Here is a 19,426-nt window from a genome sequence, read left to right as displayed (position 1 = left end):
CTGTCGGAACAACGGGACGTGTATTGCTAGAGCGAGTGGTTTTAACTGTTCCTGCCTGGCTGGGTTTGAAGGAGACATTTGTCAGACAGGTACAGTGATGTCACAATGTCCTCAGTTGATTGTCGTGGGGGTCACCTTGTTATAAGGCCCGGATGGTTGGAATGTGTACCGTTATGGTTGTGTCATCGTTCCCGTGTCCATACTGTCAACTAGAGGTCTTCAAGGGCCAGATTCGATTATTCAAATGTCGCCGTGTCAGACAGGTATAGTGATGTTACAATGTCCGCAGTTGATTGTCGTGGGGTCACCTTGTTATAAGGCCCGGATGGTTGGAATGTGTTACCGTTATGGTTCGCATCGTCCCCGTGTCCACACTGTTAACTAGAGATCTTCCAGGACCAGATTCGATTATTCAAATGTCGCCGTGTCAGACAGGTACAGTGATGTTACAATGTCCTCAGTTTCCAACTGATTGTCGTGGGGGTCACCTTGTTATAAGGCCCGGATGGTTGGATTGTGTTACCGTTATGGTTGTGTCATCGTCCCCGTGTCCACACTGTTAACTAGAGGTCTTCGAGGACCAGATTCGATTATTCAAATGTCGCCGTGTCAGACAGGTACAGTGATGTTACAATGTCCGCAGTTGATTGTCGTGGGGGTCACCTTGTTATAAGGCCCGGATGGTTGGAATGTGTTACCGTTATGGTTGTGTCATCGTTCCCGTGTCCATACTGTCAACTAGAGGTCTTCCAGGGCCAGATTCGATTATTCAAATGTCGCCGTGTTAAAAGTAGAGCATTGCTGATTGATGCGGAAATACCATTTACCCCTCCTTAATATACCATAAGATCTTCTTGACTCTTTTTTCAATATTTGAACATAATCATAATACACTCGCACACATAATTCATTGGAATGGAAGACTGGCAGACGGGAAAATGTACAAAATGTAGTTGTTCTGTATCTGTAACAACACATATATTTGTCTGTGAAATTAGGTGAATTCAGGTTAGTTAATTCTGATGAATGAGTAAGCATAAACTCCGAAACGTTGTGTTCCTCATGATAAAGAAGTTGATATCCAGAAAGTCTCTGCCGAATCAAATTCACACTTACGTTAAGTTGCTGTATAACATGTTATGTGACGTCTACCAACTAAAGTCTACCAACAAAAGAAGGCCAGGAATTTGGTAGGTATCAGTATATTCTATTAAGTCATATATTTGTCTTGTAATATCTCCTATGTATCTACCCGACATAAATCCTTTCTGGTCTTCATTTATTAATAGGTCGAGAACCGATTTAATACGACGTGATATTGCTAAAGAAGCTATTTTGTAAAATACAGATAGTAACGAAATTGGGCGCCAATTCTTTAAATACTGTTTTGGCTTTTTCCCCTTAGGAATACAGGTAATAAGTCCTAATTTTTGAGAAATAAAAAGTTCGCCTCTTTCAAAACCACAGTTAAGTGATCCTACAAGACATTTTCCAATGTCTTTCCAAAAGAATTTTATAAATTCCGCCGTAAATCCGTCAGGGCCAGGACTCTTTTCATTCTTAAGATATTTTAGAGCAGTAAGTACTTTAGTTTCTGTTAATTTGCCTTCGAGACAGTTAGAAGTACTTTCGTCTAGTTTTGGAACGTCATATTCACTAAGAATCTGGCCAAGGTTAACTTCAGAGACGTCATGTTTACAGTATATTTTTTTATAGAAAAGTTTGACTTAGTTTTGAATATCAGTAGGATTATCGAGCAAACGCCCATTTGAATTTTCTATTTTAGTGAATGATTTATTATAGGAGGTTGGTTTTTCACCCTTTCCTATCCAGGTTGCTTTTGCTCTTATCATTTGCCCTTGAGTTTTTACCCTTATAATATCTTCTAGTTCTAGTTGCAATTTCTTGATTTCGTTCAATAAAGTTTGTTTCATATCTTCTTTTTCACATTCGTCCAATTTAATTTCTTTACATTGTAATGTTTCCAACAGTTCTTGTTCTTTTTTATTTCTCTCTTTTTTCTTGTAAGAAGAGTACTTTATGGTTTCTCCTCTTATCATTAATAAAAGAGTTTCAAAGAAAAGTTGGTCATCGATCGAAAATTCATTTGCAGAATCACTATTATCATTTTTGTACTGTCGTATAGTTTCAGATATGACATTTCTTATTTTTTGCACATAATCTGGATCTCTCAAAAGCGAATTCTTGAATTTCCAATACCCTCTCCCCCTTTGCATATCTGACAAAGTGAATGTTATCGATACAGGGGAGTGATCTGACTTGAAACTGGGTTCAATAGATGTATTAGTTATAGATGATAGCATATTGTGGGAAACTAAGAAATAGTCGAGTCAAGCCTGTTTTAGCGGAGTAGGTTGTCGCCAGGTGTACCTTCTGTCTGCATGGGGACTGTATCGCCAAGGGTCAATTAGGTCGAGTTCATCTTTGAACTGCTCAATACGCTCATGGGCATTTTTATTATTCATCTGCTTGTAATTATATGTATCCATAAAGAAATCTTGGACTACATTCTAATCGCCACAAATTACAATGTGATCGCTGCTTAAAGATTTTGTCAACAGGTTCAGTTCTTCATAAAACTTCGTATCATCAGTATTTGATCCATACAAATTTATCAATCCAAGTTTATATTTATCTATCGTGATTTTAATTGTAATCATATTGCCCTTATCATCACAAAAGATAGTGTCAAGATTAAACGCAAGATTATTTGAAAAGAATATGGCGACACCACGAGCGTTACTTTTATATGAGCTAAAGAAGCAATGTTTGTTACCCCATTCTTGGCATATTGTCTGTTTCATATCTTCAGTAAAATGTACATCTTGCAAACAGTATATTGTGGACCTTTTACGCTTAAGAAAATTAAATGTCTGTTGTCTTTTAACCCTGTCATGAATACCCCTACAGTTCATTGATGTTATCTTGATCTTTTCAGTCATTGCAGATTTTAATAGATTCATGAAACATGGCAGACTGCAGCAAAGTGATATAATGATATACCGTAATGGTGGCCATTAATCCTTGTAGTACCAATAAAGTGATGGAAAATATAACTATACTTTTTTGTTGGTTCATGTACATTTGAATGAAGTAGTGCAACAAAATGAAAGAAATAAAACAAAGTAAAAACAAACATTTCATAGGTATCTGGTAGTTTTCAGCCCACGGATAATAGCAATTGTGTGACTTCACCAGTTGAAATTTTGATTTACTAATGTAACATCAATTGGATACTCACTGATATCTTGTAGTACCAAGTCCATGTGAATCGAACATACATAGGAATAATATCCTTCAATGTAGTTATTGATCCGTCTTTAATTCATAATGAATAATATCAGCTCTACCAGTGATTAATCCATAGGAATACACATCGGGAAAGAAACACTGATACAAGGCCACGTGGTAGCAGATAAGAAAAGCTCGCGTGAAGTGCGTGCGTATAGTCAGGGCACGTGCACAAAGGTTGTTTCCAATAAGCTGCTCATAGTTGTAAGGTTTATTTGAATATCTATCTAGCCTTTTTACATGTTATTCTTAAACACAACAAGATATGCTAAAGAGGCAGATCCAGCAATAGTTTAGTGATTTTGTCACAAAATTTAAATTAATAAGCCTGGCAATAAGCCTGACAGATGCTAGATAGTTTTTCAACCTTTGAACATAGGTGCACAGGGAATAGTATTTTATATGTATGGGCTGTAAACATATAAAGAATTAGTAAAAAAATGTGTTTTTGTCATCAATTAGCAAGTTTGGATCACGGATTGTCTACTCGTAGGTTTTCCAAGCAGAAAATGGGGAATGTGGGTCTTTAGTTTCCAGTATAACTTCTGTCCCGAGGATTCGGACTCTTGTCCAGAGATTTTTCCTCTATCGAATGTTGTTGGCCTATCTACTGAGGATAGCTCTGTGTTTCTTCATAAGGCCTGGAAGGTCGGTTTGGATGCTTATACCCGTCCCCTTGAGGAGCTTCCTTGCCTGAAACACAGCCTCCCTGTCTGGTAGGTACAGAAAGGAAGCAATAATACTGCGAGGAGCTGAGGGTTTGTTCTCACGCTGATACTCGGATTTTCGGAGGCGATGGGCAACCTTGAAAAATATGTCATTAACTCTTTGGTTGCTGAAGTTGAGTTTGTTAATAAAAACGTTTCTCAAAACTCGTTCTGTGTTCTCCTCCGGTTCTTCGGGTATCCCGTAGAATATGAGATTAGTTTTTCTATCATGGATATCCTGGAGAATGGCCTGCCGTTGGAGTGTTGTAAAAGCTGTTTTTGTAACAGCTATCTCCTCGAGTGCTCTAATTTCGTCTGTGTGGTCGAGCATAACGTGTTCGGTTGCATTTAACCGGTTTTTTACATCAGACAATTCAGATTTAATTGTGTCTATCGATGTTTGGAGATCGGCTTTAATCGCCAATATCAATTCAGCTAACCTTTTCTCTGAGGTTTGGACGACCTCCTCCATTGTTGAGCTTGCACGTGTGTTTCTGACAGTCTCTGGCATTGTTCGTTTTTAATTAAGTTAAACCGTGAAATATCCTCAAATTTCTTTCACATTATATCACATGTATATCAAATATCAACTGATGTACTTTTTTGTGGCAGAGGAATCATGTTAAAGTCTGGATTGTATGGATAACATATCCGTGGGCTGAGAGCAGCTGAATTCACGTCCCCCTTGATCCCATGCGCAACCGGAAGTTCAACAATTATATTAATCTGTATTTGTGTCTCTTCTCTGCACAATTCTTGGCACCAAGAAAAGAATCCGATAAAAGATTGTCTATACCGCATATCTCTTGAGCACAAGAAGAACACAAAATCCACGGCTGTTGAGGGACGGTATGTTCTTATGTTGATAAATGCATGACATCTTATTTTGCAAGACGTATCACTAAGCCCCTGGGGTAATATTAGGCATATCATGCAGTCATTATCGTTAGATACTCAATAGATAGCATTGCCTGGAGATTTTCAGATATCGCCAGTTCATTCCTAGTTATTATCATTGAAATATTACAGATTCATATATGATTTTGAAAATAAACAAAAGCGCAGAACTAATATCTCAGGGAGACGCTGGCAACATGATTATTGTATAAAGGGATTCATTGTTGGTGTGACTACGTTTGAAAAAAATGATACATTTGGATACACAAGTCTATTCAATATGAATTGTTATAGTTACGTCCTTTGTGACTATTCACACAAGAGCCACTTACCCCCTCCGTGATCTGGAGGATCGGATAGGGCTTCTGCTTGGAGAGCGGAAGTTCGGTGGTTCGATCCCCGGCCGCGTCATACCTTAAGACGTTAAAAGATGTTACTTGCTATTAACTGCCTTGCGCTCGACATTAAGGGGATGGTCGTACGGGGTCAGTTTACTGTGTCTGAGTGAGGTAACCATGTTAAACTGAGGCATAGTATATTAGTGGGCTAGCACTATAAAACCGTCGTTAGTCCGGACTAATACAAGCAAACACACTCACGCACGCACGCACGCACGCACGCGCCTCTAAATAAGTGCAATCCTTTTGTACCAGACATTAAACACCATTCACCTCACCTCACCTCTGCTAAGCCTATTGTTAAGACGTAAGTACGTTACACCGAATTCATGAACTCCATACCACGAATTATGGTACAGTGCGTGAAGCGAATTTTGACACGCATCTAAGGTTAACATACATACAATGTACCACAACGGCTATTTATCCAAATGATTTCTAATCCTAATCCCTGCACCTTAAGATTGTATTGTAGACATTAATATGGGCGTATTGCCACGTAAAAACACCCGATGTGTGTGCTGTCCGTTATCAAACAAGGACAAAATAACTTACCTGTACATAGCAAAAGAACCAGCAAGAGATCACGTATAAACATCTGATGCAGGTGTTGTCAGTTATCAAACAAGGAAAAAATAACTTACCTGTACATAGCAAAAGAACCAGCAAGAAATCATGTATAAACACCCGATGTATGTAATGTATAAGTCACTATAGAACTGCAATAATATTAATCGCAACGTTAAACCCAGTTCTTACTGACATTAACTTTCTGTAGGGAGTATATAATTGAAACCATTTGAAATCATTTGGAGTTGCATAAGCATTCATAGAAATGATAAACACTTTCTTTAATCCTTAAAAATCTCTAAAAGTAGATTCCGTAGTACCTAACAATTATATCATGAGCATGATTCTATGAATTACCATCAAATAGTGATAACACCAGTTGTTTGCGAAATAGTGTACGTATATGCAACGGCAAGTCAATTGTTCACCTGAAAAAGCAGGGGACATATGGTTCAAGTCAAAGTAGGCATCATTATTGTCACCGATGCTTTGGAAAATTCTCCACATTTTTTATAGCTTTATTATGGCCTTGAAAGTTGTTATGCTGATGGAACAACTTTTCAGCAAGACTTGTATGAGGCTCTCTGAAATAAACACTTGCTTATTAATGGATAGCATCTTATGTTACCTGAAATTCCCGGTTCTCTCGAATTATTCATCACAAAGCAGCTGCAAACTCATAAATCGTCACTTAATTTGGAATTAGTCATAGGTGTGCTGTCTCCTCACAGTAATGGAGAAGTCGGCAGCAAGATTAATGTGGGAATAAATTACCTTACTGGTTGACCATGTGGAGCATTCTAACACGTCTTTTGAAATAGTTTGCTATTGGTAATTCCCTGGTGAATAGTGCCACCACAAAAGCAAAATGTTTCAATTGGAACTTTTCTGTATATTGATTTAATTAAGTCAATGGTAAAATGTGGTCAATAACACAAAGGTTTCAAATTTCATACATTTATATCACGCGGTCATGATCACCTTGAGCGATTAAAGTTGATAATGATAATTATAAAGAGCATATAATAGGTGAGCATGGTATCATGCGAATGTATGATGCTTACAAGGATACAATCATCAAGCCTTCAACAAAGCTCCTTATGTCTAAAGAGAAATTCATCTTTTACTAAACTGTGAACACATGTCAGAGCATCACGATGACTTGTGTTTGAATACTATGAATCTGTTTTTTAACCATTGGTACAACGTCTTTACCCACCCTTTACCCAACTCAATAGTTGATAATACCTTCAGTCGTGGCATGTCTTCGCTGTTCACTTGCTGTAAGATTGGTGTGGCATGCAAATTGAAGCCCAACAAGTGATGTTGCACGTGCATGATGTGTTGGTGTGTTTCTCACGTGTTTATGTTTTTGCGATTTTTCATTCTTTTCACCAATTTTTTGCAGAACCTCATTCTTTCCACACAACTTAATCCCAATCCATGCAGAAATGATCATTCATTTTGGGTATTAATGTTGCATGGATGTTGGAATAATTTACGATTTTACTACGTTTGCGTTTCTTTTTTGGCAGAGTATAGATTAATTTGTTTCGCTTTTTTATAGAAGAATTCGAACCTACAAAATCAGCACTGTAGGCGACAGAGGGAGCTGTATATAAACAATGAAATATTTTCATCAAAACTGTTAATGTTAATACTATGTAAGTTGATATCATAAGTACAACTTCAATACTGCGACACTCGGTGTTATTTGCTTGAACAAACGCATTGTTTATCAAGTTGATGTTATTGCCAAGGAGATTATTCCAGTCATTATTTCAAATTTGATGGTCAACATTTCGGTTTACCCAAGGAAGTATGTTTAACGAATGCATATTTCGCGATTTTTAAAATCATTACTATGGCGTCACAATAACTTAGCAGAGGTTAATACTGAGCCATATATCCTCTTGTTTTTCTGTACGTGCATGTCATGCAACGTAATAATTGGCGTGTGCATGAAACAAGTATTAACCTCCGCTCTGAAAGTCCGCTACTGGATACCGCATCCGCCACCAGACACTTGGGCTGATGCCAAGCCTTTTTAGACCCAGGTATCCGTCTACTTAAATTCAATGATCATCCCAAACTGTCTCCAACAGTAGATATCGCTTGGGTAAGATATAGAGAATACAACAAATATTCTCGTTAGATACCATTTTTACCATACGAAACAGGGCTTTTGGCTCGGTCAGATGCCATTGAAAGTTCACGAGTTTCGTAACAATGGCATCTAACTAGAATGAGTGTGGTATTTTATTTATTACCCACGTTAAATATATATATTTAAGTGGCAATTCATAACAACTTTCGATCGTTGACAGACCAAACTGAAACGGGTTGCAAAATCTGGTTTTGCATGAATATTGATATATGCCCAAATATGGGCATTGTTGACATTTCTATGCATACGCATTAACAACATGCGCCTGAAGTTGTGTTTGCAAACAGAACAGCACCGACGCTCAAAATGTTTTGGAAGAATTTCTTCAACTTATGGTAATTCAAGCGTCATGTTGTTAGTGCGCAGGACACCTATAAGAAAATTATAAAAGTCACATTAGCGCCGCGCTTTGAATATCGGATCAACAGTCGGTCACTCGCACTGCCGTGGGTCCCGTCTGTGCAAAGCAAAATGGTTTGGTTTCCTTGGTCTATCAGTTGAATCTATATCATGTCCGTACCATTTTGGAAGAGGGAATCACAGTGTTCGCCAAAGACATTCATGTTAACTGTACCAACCTGTACTGAAGACGTGAAAATCAGCAAACTCAAATCTGCTTTGCATGTCAGTGACAGCTTCGAACGAAGGGCAAGGTCACCACCGGAATAAGAAAAGACAGCCGTGATCTTCTCACAGCGTTTTACGCTAAAGATAGGGAACGTTATTGTTCACATTTGGGATATTTTGGGCCACATAATCAGAAATCGGGCACTCTTATACGGAGTTTTCTAATGATTTGTATCGGAAATGTTCACTTTGAGTGATCTGGCCTTGCAGTCGTGAATAAACAACGACTCCCAGTTCGCTTCGAATGGGACACTGATGGCACAACCGGATCATCCCAAGTAAGTCTTGACATCTGACCAGATAGTTTACACCGACTTCATTTCTGAGCGCTTATCCTTTTACGTTAAATCAAACTGATAGTTGCGAAAGTGGCCGGGTGCGTCACGCTCATGGGGACCCTCGATCTATCGGTAGTCGTACATTGCATATGGATATGCGAGTAGCTCGATTATAAACTGATGTCCAAAAGAAACTTTACCAGAGTTTGAAATCACTCTTGCTAAAAAAACAACTAAACATACATGCATGAAGTAAAGTGTATTGAGAAGATCAATATATCAACAAAATCAACACTGAAAATGACAATCATACCGCGACCGAGAATGACGTACAAAACTCGAGCTTTCAGAATCATGGACAATAGGCAGAGTACATAAACAATCGCTCACGTTCAATAACAAGTCATTAGTAGCGTGTGTGACCACCAAATGCCTCAATACACGCAAAAACTCTTCGACGCACAGAAAAAGTTAGTCGTCTGATGAGGTCACGTGGGATTTCCACCATTCTTCTTGGAGGGCCAAGATCAGTTCTTGCCGGTTGGCTGGAGAGTGTGGTCGTTGTCGAACACGACGATCCATCGAGTCTCAGAGGTGTTCTATAGGGGACATGTCGGATGAGCGTGCAGGCAAAGGCAGGACGTTGACGTTGTTGGCTGCGAGGAAGGAAGTGATAATTCTGGCTGTATGGGCTCTACCGTTGTCATGCTGATAATTGACATCACGTGGCTGCTGTTGGAGAAATGGTAGGCGAAGAATGTTATCCATGTAACGCTGTGCTGTCAAGTTTCCGTCAACGATGACCAGCGGTGTCCTCTCCTGCCAACAGATCCCTCCCCACACCATGACACTACCTCTACCATATGGTACGACCTCCTGCACGCAACACGCCGCCGTTCGTTCACCCCTTCGGCGGTAAACACGTTGTCTTCCATCAGCCCTAAACATACAGACTCGACTTTCAAACGTCGTACAGTCCGGGCCCATCTCAATCGCAGACGACGATGTTGCGCTGTCAATAGCTGTCCTCTGTATGGTCTAAAAGCCCTGATTCCATGAGCCCTGAGTCTCCTGGCCACTGTCTGTGGACTAACCCTGTGACCTTAGGCATTTGTCGCCGATGATGTCACTGTCAGGAAGCGATTTCGGAGGTGCAAGGTACGCAAGTACCGGTCATCATGGGGCGTGGTCACCCTGGGTCTGCCTGTTCTTGGCCTGTCAGAGGTCCGCCCTGTCTGTCTGTAACGTTGCATCAAGTTGGTAATGGCAACACGGGAGCAACTGAAGGTTCATGCAATATGGGCGTAGGTGGCTCCCATCTGTATAATACCCAAAGCTCGTTCACGTTGTTCGACTGTGAATCGTGGCATTTTTTTGTGTTTTTTTTTATCACTGTGGATGTCTGACTTGCCGTTGCAATCGTTTTATACCCTTACCCGCACGTGCATTTGCAGTTGTCCGTGATGCACGTGTTTTTCACTTTTTCGCGTGTTATCTCGTGAACATGTAACAGACAATTGACATTTTCTGCATACACTATTGTTGTATTTAGGTTATGTGTTTTAGATAGACTTCATCGTAAAATAATTTATACTTTGTCTAAAATTTATATTTTCAGTTGGTAAAGTTTCTTTTGGACGTCAGTTTATAATGTCTGTAGAAGCTCTATGCATAACTTATAGAGAATGCAAACCGAATGTGATGCGTATGGCTATCTTGTTTGGCTTCATAAAGTGTTTGTAAATATCTCTGTCTTTCTTGAGATTGCTTCAGTTCTGCCTTGTAGTTGCAAAATGAATGACGTCTCGATATTATTGTAGATATCGCTGCAATATGATTGCATAACAATGCTTTGCAGACCATTGTGACGCCATTGGTTACCATGACAATCAAATCAATCAGAATCAAATGACATCACTAATGGCTCGGCTGAAGCTGTTAGCAGTACTTTTTACACTTTACTGCTTATTACTATCTGCAAACTGATACAGTTGGAAGAATGATGGATGATGAATAAAATCGGCAAGCCTCGGATTTTTGTTCCACTTTTATCAACGAGTGTTGATATTTTTTATATTTTAAAAGAAACGACGGTGAGGTTCTCTATTTATATTCATCAATAATAGTGGTCATGATCTTGAACATTCCAGGTTTTTGTCAAACCAGCAGTCACACAAATTCATGGTAAACATGATAGAAAGTGATAGAACAGACATTTTTTTCAGCTATAGTGAAATGTCTCTCCGTTGGCTGAACAATAATTATTGCTCACTGCTGTCCCTACCGTAATTTTAGATAATGTGCAAGTCGAGAGAGAATTAGGTTTTGTTCTGTTTTGAGAAACTCGTCAATATGATGACTAACACAAGACAAAGAACAGTTGATGTGAGTGAGTGGGTGTCTAATGGAGTATATTGTTCACAGATTAATCCATGTCTCGAGCACACATTAATCCAGGTTTCGAACGACCCGTGAAGATCCAGGGTAGAATAGGTCTCCAGCAACCCATGCATGCTGTAAAAGGCGACTATGCATGTCGAAAGAGGCGACTAAGGGGATCGGGTGGTCAGACTCGCTGACTTGGTTGATGCATGTCATCGATCCCAATTGCGTGGGTCGATGCTCATGATATTAATCACTGGATTGTCTGGTCAAGACTCGAGTATTTACAGACCGCCGTCATATAGCTGGAATATTGCTGAGTGCGGAGTTAAACAACAAACCAACCAACCAACCAACAAGGTTTCGAGCAAAGATCAAGCAGGGATCTTCAGGCGTCCCGGATAGAATGTTTTAGTAGGGCCTGAGTTACCAAACGTCGTCAGTTTCGGGGTGGAAGTGTTACGGTTTGGTGTGGCATTTCTCATGGGAGTTCTCATGGGAGAACTTGAAGTGTCTGTATGTTCTGAGCGTGCCACTGTTCATTTTGCTTATGCCATCCAACACACCTGCAAATCATGTAGCCATACCTTCATTAACTAGAATATTTTTTAGGAACAACACGTTTCTGGTTTAATATCATGCAATTTTACACCAAAACAGTTGATTAAGTTAAAATGCGTTGAATGTGTCTTGCGATTCTATATTTTTTATATTCATATACCTGAAATACTACCTGAACAGTTCTACTTTTTTATCAACTACTGTTTACGTCCATCCCATATGTCCTCTCAGCAAGATAAGATGTGTTTTATCCGACACCGAGTAAGAACCTTCACGCTCTGTTTTGAATACCTTGTACTTCTCTGTACGTGTTGAATTCCCATAAAAATACTCCGTAAAATACAGCTGGCATTACCATGGTGTTTTTTGGTTTTGTTGTTTTTTAACGCCGCAATATTCCAGCTATATAACGGCGGTCTGTAAATAATCGAGTATGGACCAGACAATCCAGTGATTGACATCATGAGCATCGATCCACGCAATTGGGATACGATGACATGCACCATCCTAGTCAGTGAGCCTGACCACCCGATCCCGTTACTCGCCTCTTACGACAAGCATAGACACTATTCTATTCTACCCCGGATCTTCACCGGTGTCATACCATTGAAATAGTATTAACATTGTGTTATTCTATTAGGTAAAAGCTTCATGAGGCATTCCACCACATATCCTGATTTAGCACACAGTGCTGACAGGGAACGGCTTGCAGGTTTTATTTATATAATTCTCTAACAGTTTTATCCATATCCATGTGCTCGTTTAACCAGATACATAAATATCTATATGATTCCACATATATGATATTGGTCTCTCCACGAACAAACTGGGAGGTGACGTTCTAGTTGATTCAGTCCTGAAATGAATAACCTAATAGTATGTTTTCTTACTAATGGATGTTATTATTCCACAAGACATATCTACTAATCACGCAGATGTTGATTTCCGGTATATTCTTCTTGTATACATAATACTGCACAAAGAATGAATGTGGTAAATTCAGCTGTGCTTAGGTATAAACCCATTTTGTTTATCAGACAGTTTCCTTTTAACTTCCAACCATGTTTGTAATCAACGACTGTGCACATCTTTGTACACTTTACTGGGCACCCTTACATAGTATTGCTTCTGTTACTCAATGGGTCATGTATAGATATGTATATTATATATTATAGCTAAAATGGATAGAATTACAGTAAACCGCCCGCATGTTATTAAAAATCACCGGGCCACTGTAACTTGATAATGCCCTCATATGGCTTGACGACGGGCCATTATCACGCCCGTTGTTATGTGACGTCATAGGGTAGGCATAGGTGACGTCACGTTAAATAGTGACGTCATCTATACTAGCCACATTAAGAAACTGTGCACGGAGAAAATATAGATATAAGGGCACACCGTCCATATGAAATATAGGTTTGAACACAGCAATTATTGGAGACATTCAAACGCTCATGCACGTGCCATGCGATATGACGTCATTGATGGGGGCCTATGGACGTGCAGCTGTACACAGCATGTGCAACTCAAAATTCGCTGTCACTTTGGAAAGCATGATCTGTGGTCATTCAAAAATTCAAAACTTCTCAGGCGCAGACACAAGCATATCACAAGCAAATCATGCCAAGATTGACAGCTGCACAGCGTCATGAAGCCATTGGAATGATCCTAGCGGGAATGAGGCAACAACAGGTGGCAACACATTTCCAATGCCATCGTAACACGATATCGGCATTGGTGAGGCGTTATCAGAACACAAATGACGTTGCCGACCACCCACGTTCAGGACGTCCCCGAGTAACGACGTCCCAGACAATTCCTGGACTGCGCCGTGTCAATCCAAACACTGTCAGGAATCGTTTACGTCAGTACGGGATTCGACCACGACGCCCTGCCATACGTTCCATCCTGACACACCGTCATCGAGTCAACCGTCTAAGATGGTGTCGAAATCATGTTCGCCAACCTCGAATATGGTGGAGAAATGTTGTCTTTACAGATGAATCGAGGTTCAACATTTCCCACAGTGACGGGCGCCAACGTGTCTACCGGCGTTTGGGAGAACGTTATGCACGCAACTGTATTGTGGAGAGGAATCGTTTTGGAGGTGGCTCTGTGATGATTTGGGGTGGGAAAACAGCACGGCACCGAACCCCTTTGGTGGTTGTTCAGGGCAATCTCACTGATGTTGGCTACAGAGAGGACTGTGGTCATTCCTTTCCTGCAACGTCATGGCCCGGGATTGACATTTCAACAGGACTACGCTCGTCCTCACACGGCTAGGGTCGCAATGGATTTCCTTCACCATAACAATATCATGTTACTGCCATGGTCTGCAATTTCTCCAGATCTCTCCCCAATAGAGCATGTGTGGGATGAAATGGAGCGCCGTCTGCGTCGTCTTCCACATCCTCCAGATAACGTCCGTGACTTGGCACAGGATTTGAGGAGGATATGGCAGGCCATTCCCCTGGCCTTCCATGCCCATTTGGTGGACTCCATGCGTTGCCGATGCACTGCTGTGATTCACGCACAGGGTGGTCATACCCGTTATTGACTTAGTCGTATGACCCCCTACTCCAGTTTGATCTTCTGACATCATCGTAACAGATGTTGTTCAGGTCCCGTTGACATTTTCTTATGGTCCCATCATTCAGCTACTACAGCGTCTGCATCATTTTGTTCTTGCTGTGTTGTATTTCAATCCAGAATATATTTTCTCCGTGCACAGTTTCTTTATGTGGCTAGTATAGTTTGTTCCATGACGTTTCCATATTTGTAAAAGTGGGTCAGTGACATCTGTGTTGATTGCAGTAAATGTTTCTAAACCGATATTGTTGTTTCTTTTTATTTGATACAAAATTCCATCCATTTTAGCTATAATAAAGGTAATGCTATTTTTCAGGGCATTATCATTTGCAGAAGCCCTCGGGCTTTTCAACTGCCCTCCTTCATCGGGCAGTTAATGGAAGACCTCGGGCTTCTGCAAATGATCATGCCCTGAAAAATAGCGTTACCCTTGTAATAGAAAATGCCTAAACAAACTAAATTCTTTTCCAGAGAACTTTATCCGGCCAACCACCATCAACACTGTTCTGCCAACCAACGTTAAAGCATTTCATAAGAAGGCTGAAAAGGGTCGTAAGTATTTGTATTCGAATTTATAAAATGACTTTCAAAGTGGTAACCACGTTCACTTTTTGTCAGTAAGTGTTCATTGTTATCAAGATCATATACATTGTATGTGTACTTTGTACCGTTTTTCATAGCCATCAACAGCAATGCATGGTTTCTTGATGCAAGTTTATGTTGAGTAAATGTATTTTTATGTGTCATCTTTATTCCCTGCGTTTAGAGTGCAATTCTCCCAATGAGCTGTTGTTCATTTTCAGTCCAGATATGGAATTAATGTTCATTTCTTTATAATTAGATTTTCGTTGTGTTCATGGAAATTCCCAAGGCATGGAAATTCATTTCCCAATGAATGTAAAGAATTAAGCCACGCCCACCGCGGCGCACTACTTTTATAACTGCGGAATGTCGGGGAATCCCAATATAACAGTCGAGGGAATTACCTTTCTGCTCACGTGTATCGTCATGCACAGGACATTTAGCGACTTTCATGCATATTCGTTGTCCAAACTACCCTTTGAAACCGAAGGCCGAGAATGAATGAAACAGCAAACGTGCAGGCTCGCTTTTTTCCCCGCTCGCCTCGGTTCAACTTTCATGTCTTCGGGTTTCATTTCTAACTAGCATTTCTCCAACTGTGTTTTACCGTTATCGGGGAAGTAATGTTTTAATCATGCAGTAAATGACCATGTTATTTGAAACAGCCGCCTTCTCTCGGACATATTTCTTCCGGTTCGTTCCGGTACAGTCTGACTGTTGCAGTTCTTTTCGCCTCTTGCCTTAATTGACAGGTCCAATGGACATTGTTGTAATCCCACTTTCCGTTGATTGGCTACTGACTGTGTAGGCGTGTCAAGTATGTGCATAAATTAAACGGTCACCTGATTCATGTCATGCCACTGTATGTATTCCTACACCTGGAGTGTTTATCAATGTCGTCATTTTTGTCTGTTTTGATTAATGCAACTGTTTTGGGTTAAACTATTGTGGATAAAACATGTTTTACGTTGTCGAATTTAATTATAAGCATTGACTGTATATTTTTTTCGGTTCATTGAGGTATGAATCGAAAAACCGATGTGCAAACTTTTGTAAGAATCCGCTACGCAGATTGATACTGTTTGCACATCGGATTCATACTGTTTGCACATCGGTTTTTCGATTCATACCTCAATGAACCGAAAAAAATATACAGTCAATCCTTAAGTGAAATTGAAAAATCATCTTGTGAGTGAGTGTGGTTTTACGCCGCTTTTAGCAATATTCCAGCAATATCACGGCGGGGGGCACTAGAAATGGGCCGCACATATTGTACCCATGTCGGGAATCGAACCCGGGTCTTCAGCGTGACGAGCGAATGCTTTAACCACGAGGCTACCCGACCGCCCTTTTTATATGTGTGTATACATGTTGTTATATTGAGCTGAACTGATAGGCATAAAACACTTCTCACTGATCATGAGTTTGAATGTTAGAACAAGAGAAAGCAAAGACGAATATCGCTGTCATCACGAATGTAATCAATTACTAGTAGGTCATTTGATTCTTGTCACACTGAAACAATAAATCGTTACGACAAAATGAATCACAGGAAAACGATTACGGGTGACTAAAAACGACAAAACCCTTTCCATTTTCATGAGAAATTTTACGATATAAAGTCGTAATGTACACCTCGATAGGGTTTCGGCAATGTTTACAGCACGTTTGCGTTTGGGAGACGTATTATGATTTCAAAGGAAAAACGAGTTTTCAGTGAGACGTTTCATTGTCCGTCAGTTTAGATATTGATAACAATGTGTATATCACCAAGTTTCCTGACAAATAGTATTTAATTAAATCGAATAAGATAATCAAACGTGTTTCTTCTTCATCAGACCGGCGTATGGCGTCGACATCACTTCAGTACTTTAGTGGGGCGGTCGGGTAGTCAAGTGGTCAAAGCGTTCGCTCGTCACTCCGAAGACCGGGTTCGATTCCCGACATGGGTACAATGTGTGAAGGCCATTGCTGGTGTCCCCCGCCGTGATATTGCTGGAATATTGCAAAAAGCGGCGTAAAACCTGCTCACTCAGGACTTTAGTGCGTGTACATTTAGTTTACATTTCAAGGAAAGACATGATATATTCTCACAACAAAGGGTTTCAATCAATGTTTTCATCATCAAAGGCCTGTTTACGTCATTCCAGAAACGTTATCGTTGACATTCAAAGGAAGATGCTAAATATAACACATCTTTTGTCCATAAGATACGATGTGATCTTTTGGGTGACACTGGCATTTACATTTTGTGATGACTATTTTGTGAGTGACGGGTGCTTCTATCATTATGTTCACTTTTACGGCCTGTAGAATATGTTTTGGGCAGGTGTTTGACACTGATGTTTTCTCTGGCATTGACGTTTTGAATTGACATTAATGTTTTGTGACAACTCGTTATTCCGGTAAGGTCGACACAATAAAGTGAGCAAGTACTTTAATTTCAGCTAATGGGGAAACTCAGTTTTCACGAGGCACTGTCGCAGCTTGGCCGTACACGTTCGAGGATATGGACATTCTGGAAGACTGTGTTATCGTATGCAAACAGGATGCGAAGTGTGTATCTGTTATCTACATGGACAATGTATCCAACTCACGGCGCTGTATACGCCTCCAAGATACTCCAACACGTTAATACAAATGCAGGACATGCAACTTGTTGCCAGACAGAATGCTGAACTTATTCACATTGTCCCTATTTATTGAACTAGGAGCAAATTATTACTGTTCTGATATAACCTTTTTGTGATCACCTGACTCTAAAAGTATGCCCTTTATAAAGTAATCCCCCTGGTGACATCAAGACAGTTCTAATTATATAAAAGAAAAGTAAAGTTCTAAACCATGGTAGATATGTCTTATGAGAAAATACATGCTCATTTGAATCAACATGCAAAGATCACGGGAACAATGCTTTCTTGAGAACGTTTTAAATGTTTTTTTCTTCAAAAACATAGCTCTGGTCCTAAATAATACTTCATTTTTATTTCCCAAGACGTTCAGTGATAAACTGTGTGGCCTTAATTTGCATATGGTCGTTTAGTGAATATTAACTCGTTTTGGTTTACAAGTGTAAGGTTATTTGCCCTTTCTAAAATGACAACTTATAAATTATGATACTATTTAGGAAATTATGTAATTAGAAATGTACATCGTCAGATAATGGATGTAATAATCGATCGCGAGGTATCTAACTAATTTTTGTACATTTATTCATAAGAAAATATAACGTGTATGTAATCAATATCATTTTATATTTTGATTTTTAGTTCAATAACAGTTAATCAGACAGTATACTCGGACCCCATGGTACCGCGGCATTCATCGTATCGCGGCATTTGTGATTTCCGATAGTTCACGCGGGACACGCCTCTTAGCGGCTGTCTATTAATGCAAATCAGTAACCAGGAAGTGCTCACTTCGTAAACAATATCTTACAAGGGTATCGATAGTCCATTTCAAATCTATGTCTCTTATGCTGATCTCATCAATGTATTACCCATGTATGTATCTTATCCCGGTCTCGATAGTGTATAACCCAAATATATATGTATGTCTCGTTCTCGGGCCACGGCAGTGTATTACAAATCTGTCTTTCACTCGACCTCGTTAGTGTAGTGTTCATCTCAGTCTCGTACTCAGGAATTGACAGTGTATCACCTACCCATCTTACTCGGGTCCCATTCGGTGTTGCCTAAGTCTTTTAACCCAGGTTCCGATAGTGTATTACCCATCAATGTTTCTTACCCGGGTCTCGATTGTGCATCACAAATCTGTGTCTTTTAACCCAGGTTCCGATAGTGTATTACCCATCAATGTTTCTTACCCGGGTCTCGATTGTGCATCACAAATCTGTGTCTTTTAACCCAGGTTCCGATAGTGTATTACCCATCACTGTTTCTTACCCGGGTCTCGATTGTGCATCACAAATCTGTGTCTTTTAACCCAGGTTCCGATAGTGTATTACCCATCACTGTTTCTTACCCGGGTCTCGATTGTGCATCACAAATCTGTGTCCTTTAACCCAGGTTCCGATAGTGTATTACCCATCACTGTCTCTTACCCGGGTCTCGATTGTGCATCACCAATCTGTGTCCTTTAACCAAGGTTCCGATAGTGTATTACCCATCACTGTTTCTTACCCGGGTCTCGATTGTGCATCACCAATCTGTGTCCTTTAACCAAGGTTCCGATAGTGTATTACCCATCACTGTTTCTTACCCGGGTCTCGATTGTGCATTGTAACATAAATGTAGGTATGTTCCCTGATCTGATTGGTTAAAAAGTGTTGTCGAATGAGCATAACATCGCTGAATTTTTGGGGTCTCATCACCGTGTATGTATACATTAATT

The 19,426-nt window shown here is 40.0% G+C and overlaps 1 long non-coding RNA gene across 1 annotated transcript; it reads left to right on the top strand.

Annotated features, from left to right (window-relative positions):
- Positions 1–4: 4 nt before the first annotated feature.
- Positions 5–17,606, top strand: LOC139450728 (uncharacterized). Its single transcript, XR_011652242.1, has 3 exons — positions 5–89; positions 14,963–15,043; positions 17,521–17,606. It is a non-coding gene; the product is annotated as an uncharacterized lncRNA (long non-coding RNA).
- Positions 17,607–19,426: the final 1,820 nt, after the last annotated feature.

Source organism: Haliotis cracherodii, unplaced genomic scaffold (genome assembly GCF_022045235.1).
Source record: "Haliotis cracherodii isolate W230 unplaced genomic scaffold, xgHalCrac1.p SCAF_8, whole genome shotgun sequence".
NCBI lineage: Eukaryota > Metazoa > Mollusca > Gastropoda > Lepetellida > Haliotidae > Haliotis > Haliotis cracherodii.
This window is presented reverse-complemented; position numbering and strand designations above follow the sequence as displayed.